Genomic DNA, 8,175 nt, shown 5'->3' with positions numbered 1-8,175 from the left:
AACAAATCACATTTATTATCTCAGTTAACTCACCTAAATTCACAGTGCTTCACATAGCACCATAAGAGATATTTAGAGCGCTACTGTAAAATTGGACTGTAAATGTACTCTCGCTGGCAATTAAAGGCTAATTTATCATTTGGTGTTACCAGCAATATCACACTGCCACCACCTCCGTCTTCATACCATCAAACAGGTTCAGCTCCGATAAAAAGCATTAAAGCTGGATATAGAATTCATCAAGTCTTGTGTGCTTAATAATAATAACGTACTGTATATACATCTGGTCTACAGAGATGCTGTTGCTGGTGTCGAAGCTGACTTGTGGGCGAGACTGTCTTTCTCCTCCGGCACGTGCAGCCTGCTGTTAAGTCAAATTGGCAGCCAAGGTCACAGGGGCACTTTATGTTAATGGATGCAAGAAGAACAATGCTGTCGCCATAACAAAAACATCTGCTCATGTTCTTTGCTTATGTGGCGAAGTGTAATTTTAGATACAGCATCTTTTTGCATTAGTGCTGCGTACATTACTGTATCAGTAAACACAACACAGATATTCAAGACAATGCAATCTAAAATAGCTTTTCCAAGTCCCTGCCTTATGCCCTTGCATTTGCTTTTCACATGTTCTATGGTATTAAATGAACCCTTTCCCTTATGAATTAAATAAATTTACAGTGCAACAACTCAAATCGGTTTATGTAGTGATGTAATGTCACCTATATTTGATAAACATAACTGGAAAGCCTCTATTTTGAAGATATCTGTGAACTGTTTACCGCCAATCCAAAATGTTCACTCTGTTTGCCCAGCAATGGACCTATCCATTCATTCACCCTGACCTCCTCTCCATGGCTTCAGAGCAGCATAAGAACATCACAAGTGCACTAGAATAAAAGCATTTTAAGAGTGCTTAATCTGGGCAGGAGTGACTGTATTTCCTCTAACCAATTTTTGTAGGTGAGGTTGAACAGGTAAGGTGGCTTTTGGTGCACGAGCATGTGCTGAAAACATTGACAGAGCCAATGTATTTGGGGATATTTCACAGTTTTTCAACCAGCTTTGTATCAAAACAATGTGCATAGTCTGTGAAGATTAACTGCGGTAAACTTCCCTCCATGTGACGAGGCCCTAGATATCTCTTAAGCAAGATTCTGTTACTAAGTTGCATATTTCTTGCCTCAAACACTCAAAAACATGTTTTAGTTTACTTTTTAACTGTACAGAAAGATTGCTGACCATCATTGTTTCACTTGGACCAGTCCACATTATGTAACCCACCAGTGGGAGCATCTGGTAGGGCATGATGTATTCTGTTAGTTATAGGTTTTCTACCTCTTGAGCAAAAATGTCCTTTTTCCCCTGTTTCCTTATGTTGCATCGCTGTCAAAAGAATTTGCATCTTTCAACTGCAAAAACAATCTACTTTTATGTGAGGACTCTCTTTATATTGGTGAAATACTTCTTTAAGACTAACCCTAAATAAAAAAATGTCAATCTTAAGTAGCAAAAAAAAACCCCCCCCAAAAAAAAAAAAAACAATCATAAAAAGGAAATAGGATTAACTTTGTCTCCAGAGACTAAAATCAAATTCCCGCTTGATAAAATGATATCCTGCTGAAGCTCATTTTACTCACCCTGAAATATGTCACTTTATGACGGCTCTTTTTTATTTTTATGAGGGCTCTCTGTAAGCGACTAACTGACACAAAACCCTGATCCACAAACTTTTAGGGGACCTGCCAATAAATCAAGCGTGATGAGATGGTGATTTGACCATTTTTACCTATACAGATCCACCATTAGGGCCGGAGAAACGGAAAAGTGCTCGAAGTGGCATATCTCTGATAGATCCTGTTAGTCAAAAAGCGCTTTAACATGAGTCATTAGACTGTGTGACAGGTGCAGTCAATACTCTGCCAGCATCACTCACCTGTAACTGGAAGCCCTGTTCTGTGGCACTAATCTGACAATCAGGCTGGATCAAATACGAAGGTGTCTTGCTTCATCACTCTCCCGTGTAACTCAAGTCGAGGGCTCCAGTTATGTGAGCAGCACCTTGGGGATGGAGATGAGTGAAAGGTGATGGAAAAGAAGAGAACAGAAGACAAGTTGGTAAAGACCAAGAAATCAGCAGAGACGCCCTGATGGTTAATTTCCTCTCATTAGTCAGACCCAGAATCCAGGACACAGAGGCAGCAGGCTCAAGCTCTGACAGCTAATCAACTCCTCATTCATATCAAATGTCAAATCAAGGCACCAAATCCGGGCTCCTCATCCATTTAATATTATGTTATGGCCAGATTTGTCTTTAGCTCAAATAAGTGAATTCTTATCATGTCAGACCTATATCATTTTTGTCATCAAGGAAAATGAGCCCACATCCTCCTTAATAAAAAAAGAAATGAATAAATCTAATCTTCAGTTATTAGATCTGTCTTATTTGGAGTGCAATGAAGGAAAGGAGGAGTGGGAAGGGGAGGGAAATTCACTGTTTTTTTTTCTAGCTTTTGGCCAAACAAAGTAGAACAAACAGTTCCTCTACAGGCGTAGTTGCAGCATGCACATCATTAATCAGGAGGCACGAAAATGGAAGTTTTCCGCATTTTTTCGTGTTTCAAAGAAACACTCAAGCCAGAGAAACACAGTATGCTTATCAGCATACTTACCGTGTGGGGGTGAATGGCACTGCGTCTTTGTTCACCGTGAGTACATATACCTGCAGAGACATTCCCAAATAGAGATAGTCTTGTGCATTTACAGAGCATATTTTTTGAGCGAGAGACAGAGATAGGAGAAGATGCAATGAAGTTGAGACAGAAGTCTTTTGTTCCACAATGACGAATGAAGTATCAAAGTATAGCACAGGCCACATGGCGACATTTTTTATCAGTGTTGTGCTGACTCAGCTGAACTCTCCCTCTGACAAGCTGATGAGAAGGAATGGCCTTGTGGTGGAAGTGAGTGGGCGCATCCAAAGCTGCCGTTATCGTTTGAATCCAGGACTGCTGAGTCCGTAGCTTTGCCCCCCCTGCATGGATGGGAAATGACCTGTCTGTATCTGCTTGGCATTCTCTCTGTCTCCATCTCCAAGCCCCCTCCTCTTACACAAGCTGTCCCGACCCTTTTGACCTTCTGCACACAAGTCTCTGGAAAAAAACAGTTTCATTGTCTTGTGACCTGTTGTGTCTGATCCATGAGGCTTTCAAGAAACACAGCGGGCAGTGCATCCGCAGAAGTCTCCCGTTCCATCTGCTCGAGGGCCGCCCAAACTGGCTAGGGCTCGATGTGGCAGATAAGAGGAAGTTATCATGTAAAGTTGTTCCGGGCCTTGAGCCTGTCAGTGATTCAGTATTTTTGGCATTGCCTTTTAACGCTAGTGTGCAGGGGGTGTGTGAAAAAAACGCCCTCCGCATGAGGGGAAGTGTGACCAAATGTGTGAAAGTAATCCGAGGTTCCTTAATCACTCTGACCAGCAATTTCAAATGTGCCGCTGACGTGCCAAGATTCTTTAAGTGCACGCACACACATGACACTCTACATTTAGGGGAAACTGGGGCTTTCCAAAATACTGTGATAGCAGTTAGTGTGGGCCAAATCCATATTTATAAGCGACAGCCAGGCAACATTCTTTGCCTTCAGCAGCCTGTGCAGAGCAGTAAATTGAATTCTGCCACGCAGCTCTCCCTGACAGAATGCTGAATAAGTGAAAGGATCTGTATTTTAGAAAAATGCATGACTGGTGGCCCACATACACATTAGAATAAAAATGATATGTTGGGTGGAAAACTCCCATGGCACTTGACAGACAGTGCAACTGCACAATAGCTGCTATTTTAAAACTGGACGTGATGGAGAAACCCTTTTTCAGATTGTCAATAAAAGGCAAAGATTAATAGTATCAGGATTTATTTAGTCCTGGGGATGCTGACTTTGAAAAATTATACAAAATACTGGAAGCAATCCAGCATATATTAGTGAATGTAAATATGTATTGTATTTATTCCATTTTCTAATTTGGTCAAAACTTTGCAGATTGAATTTCTTGAAGCCTGCGAGACAGAAAATGATTCCTCTGGGCTTCTTGTCTAGTGCGGTTGGCAGCCTTTTCTTCTCAGAATCAAATTCTCTGATACCATTGCCACGTGGATTATTATGCATAATTAATAACAGCCACAGTAGTATCATTAATAAAGTCTGACAGGAAATAATTTGGAGCTGTGAATGGGAATTAGAGCAAGAGAGTCTATTGTGCGAAAAAAAAAAAAAAAAAAAAAAAAAATTCTGAGGCATCTACGCATGCATTATCTTGCCAGTTATCCAGGTCAGGTGTACAGGGGCAACGGGGCCATCTTGGCAGCCCCCACATGTTTTTCCCAGCTGCTCTGGAGGATCCCAAGGCTGCCTGAGGTCAGCTGTGTGATGCCCCTGTTTACAGTCTGATTTACAAAGACCACCAACAAACACTGGACATCTATATAATTTATGTAGTGGCAGATATTCCTATTACAATAAAGATGTAAAACACTAATTTCCAAAAAACTGGGATGCTGTGTAAGACGTAAATAAAAACACAATACAATGATAATAATGCTCAAAAAGCAACAGTTCATTGAACAGGAACATTCCACAGCTGAACAGGTTAATTGGTAAAAGATTAAGGTATCAAAAGTCGGTGTGAGTGGGGCATCCTCAAATGGTTCAGTCATTCACAAAAAAAGCTTGTGAGGTTGCAAAAAACTATGGGGGCAAACAGTCCAACAACAGTGATGGTATGGGGGTGTGTTAGTGTCCATAGCATAGGTAACTAGCACACATGGCCTCAAACTTTTAAAATATCCATGAAAGAAAGTCATGGTGTTTAGACCCAATGGTTCCTGTGATACCTACCTTTAGACCTGGGCTCCCTGCAACCTAATGTTAAGCCCACAGTTACCAATCTTGGTGTCAAAGCTGACATTGATTTTAAACCTGATAAACAGATTAATTATGTTGTTATATCTAGTTTTTATCGGCTGTGGCTTTTTATTTTTTACAAGGTTAAGATTGGTTTATCTTTTAGCGCCTCATTCATGCTTTTATCACAACCCAGTTGGACGACTGTTGGTACCAGCCAGACCTTCCACTTTGTGCTTATAGTTGGTCCAAAATGCTGCGACTCCTCTTTTAACAGGCACAAGCGAGAACACATTTACCCCATTCAGACCTCCCACCACTGGCTCCCAGGTTATTTTAGGATTCATTTTAAGATTTTATTGTTTGCTTTTAAATCTTTAAATGGGTTAGCTCCAATGTACATCTCTGACCTTCTACAAACTTAAGCCCCCTCGAGGTCTTCGAGGTGCACTGACCAGTTGTTTCTTGTCATCCCGAAAACAAGGCTGAAGATGACCAAGCTTTTTCAGCTATTGCTCACAAACTGTGGAGGGAGCTGCCTCCCCACGTTAAGATGGTCCTTACATTGCCTGTTTTTAAATCATATTTAAAGACTCATTTTTTTTACCTTGGCCTTCAACCTAAAATGAGAGTTACCACTACTGTTTCTTTTTTGTGTGTTCGTACATGTGTGACTTTGCTATTTATTCACTGGCCAACACTCAGGTCAATTTTGTTGTTATTAAATATACTTCATAATAAAGATGGATGGGATTGGATCTGTGACCATGCTTATTTACGGTGCCGAATGTGCTAGGTCCAGCACTGAAATTATGCGTTGATGTGTACAAAGTTGTTTTTCTTTGATAAACTTGAAAAATGTTTTAAACCAGTTGCTGAGATACAAATTACAGCTTTAACAGACCATTTATATTTTACATAACAAATCAATTTTATCACCAAGAGGCGGATTTAAAACGGAAACCGATTTGTACGAGTATCACCCTCATTTGCTGAATTAAAAGTTCACCCAGCAATTTAAAGATCAGAGAATGTCTCCAATCCAGTGAGTGAGAACATAGACAGAGACAACAGAGAAACAACAGGAACACTATACTGCAATTACAGATAGGCGCTTTAATTAGATGTTTTGTTCTATGTCCTAGTTTTAAATTCCCAAGCTGCCACCTTAGGATTGTTCCTCAGCATGTTTCTTGTCTGTGATCAGTGTTCTGCCGCCATGGCTCCATTCGTATGTCAAAATGCGATGCTATGCACGATATTCCGAGATTTATCCCTGCACGCTGTTTTTTGGATATAGTACTGTAGCATTGCTTCACACAGCCTTTTTTTTGTTGTAAATACAACCATGGAGAGGCAACAGTGATTGGCAGAAATAGCATCAGTGAGCCAAAGCAAAGCCATCCATGCAAGAGCACCCACAGAACTCGCAGAACTCCGCTGATTTGTCAGTGCACTCAGCGTGCTTGTGGATATGGATGATAGAACTTAGTTAAAAGAAAATAGTGTCTTTTGGCAGTGGAGAAAAGAAATGCTCTGAAAAACATGAATGGCACTATTGTCTTGAATCCACTTTCAGTTTTCATGTATAGTCGCGAGGCGAAGGCTTCGTCAGCGAGGCTGTGGGGGTTCTGCCCATCTCTGTTCAGCACGTCAAAAGTGCAGTCAGAGCAGTGCATCAGTGCTTTTGAAATTAGTCTCACTCCACATAGGCTGTTTTTATTTTTATTTATTTTTTTACTATTTCAGATAGATAGATAGATAGATAGATAGATGGGTAGAACACTATGCTCACAAATCCTACGTGCAATGACAAATGATTCCCTGAGCCTCTTGAGCTGCTAATCAGAGGGAACAATAGCTCCCAGGCTTTTAGCATTAGCAACTATAGAGCAATGTTTCCTAACTGGTGGGTCATGGTCCAAAAGTGGGTCGCTGTTCCATTTTGAATGGACTGCAAGTGACTTGCAACCATGTCAAGTTTGTGAAAAACACATTTTATTTTAAAATATGAATTTGCAGCACAGAGCTTTTATTTTGAAGTATGGTTCCCTTCTGTAGGGTGAGAAAAAAATTAAATTTTATTTATTTTATTTTTTTTTATCAGAATTGTAACTATTTTATTCCATCTTCTTGGTATTATGTGGCCTTCCTGATTGACTAGGGGAAAATGCAAAAGTATTCGTCCAACATGATGTGTTGAGGAAAATGCAGCGATAATTTCTTTTTTTTTTTTTACAGCTTTTGGCTGTGATGAATGGTGCCATTTTTTGTGATTTTTATTATTTGATTAAAAAAAAAACTGTCAAAAACCTTTTTTTTTTCTCCAAATGATTGCCAAAACCTTTTTAAGAGAAAAACAGTTACAATTTTCTCTTTTCATAAAGAGGTCCAGGCTAAGCTCCCAGTGTCCTCATATATAAATGCCCCTGGTTTTAACTAATTGCACTCAAAATGTTTTATTTCAGTCTGTTTTAAGCCCATGTATTATTTACATTTCATCAAATTAGATTGAATATGTGGTAATTTCTTAAATGTGCAGACCTTGAACTAATAACAAAGGAGAAATCTGGACCCCGTGGCTGGATTAGTTGGGAACCACTACTGTAAAGAACAAGAGAAACAAGCTTCTGTGTGCTTTTAAGTCGTGGTGCAATGTGACAGAGGTGGTAAAGATTTTGTGAATGTGATGAGCAGAAACAAAAGACCAATACATAAAGAGATACTGCAAAAGGCAAGCAGCTTCTCATGGGTCAGCTCCATGCTTGAAAATAGCACTGCTGAACAGCTTAAAGGAATAGCTGATGTTTTGATATTTGGAAAGATGGCTTTTTTAAGGTTATTCTTTTTAGTCATTTACAAAGAGTGTAAAGCAACAGGGAAGATTACAGAGAAAGAGAGAGGGGGGGGAGGCTCAACATATAAATGTCAGACATGAAGCCATGAAATCAAACGTACACAACACACTCCTCAGCTCTTGGTTCTTCTGGCCTGGCTTCAAGTTTTTAGTTCTGCAGATTTACATGTGATTATTTTTAGTCTCCATCTGAAGCTCTACAGTTTTCCTTTTCATTACTTTATGTTTGATTTTGCGTCATTCTCCGCTACGCTCCAGTTCATACTGTACACGTGGAATGAAAAACCTTTTCATAGGTATTGTTGCTTTTCATAATACAGGCACATTGTGAAATATGCCATCTATACCACAGACTGATGTGGATTGTCTTTATTGTCCACCAGGGTGGAAAATTGTTTTTTATCTCACCGCAATCAGAAAGA

This window comes from Plectropomus leopardus, chromosome 20 (assembly GCF_008729295.1).
Source record: "Plectropomus leopardus isolate mb chromosome 20, YSFRI_Pleo_2.0, whole genome shotgun sequence".
NCBI lineage: Eukaryota > Metazoa > Chordata > Actinopteri > Perciformes > Serranidae > Plectropomus > Plectropomus leopardus.
This window is presented reverse-complemented; position numbering follows the sequence as displayed.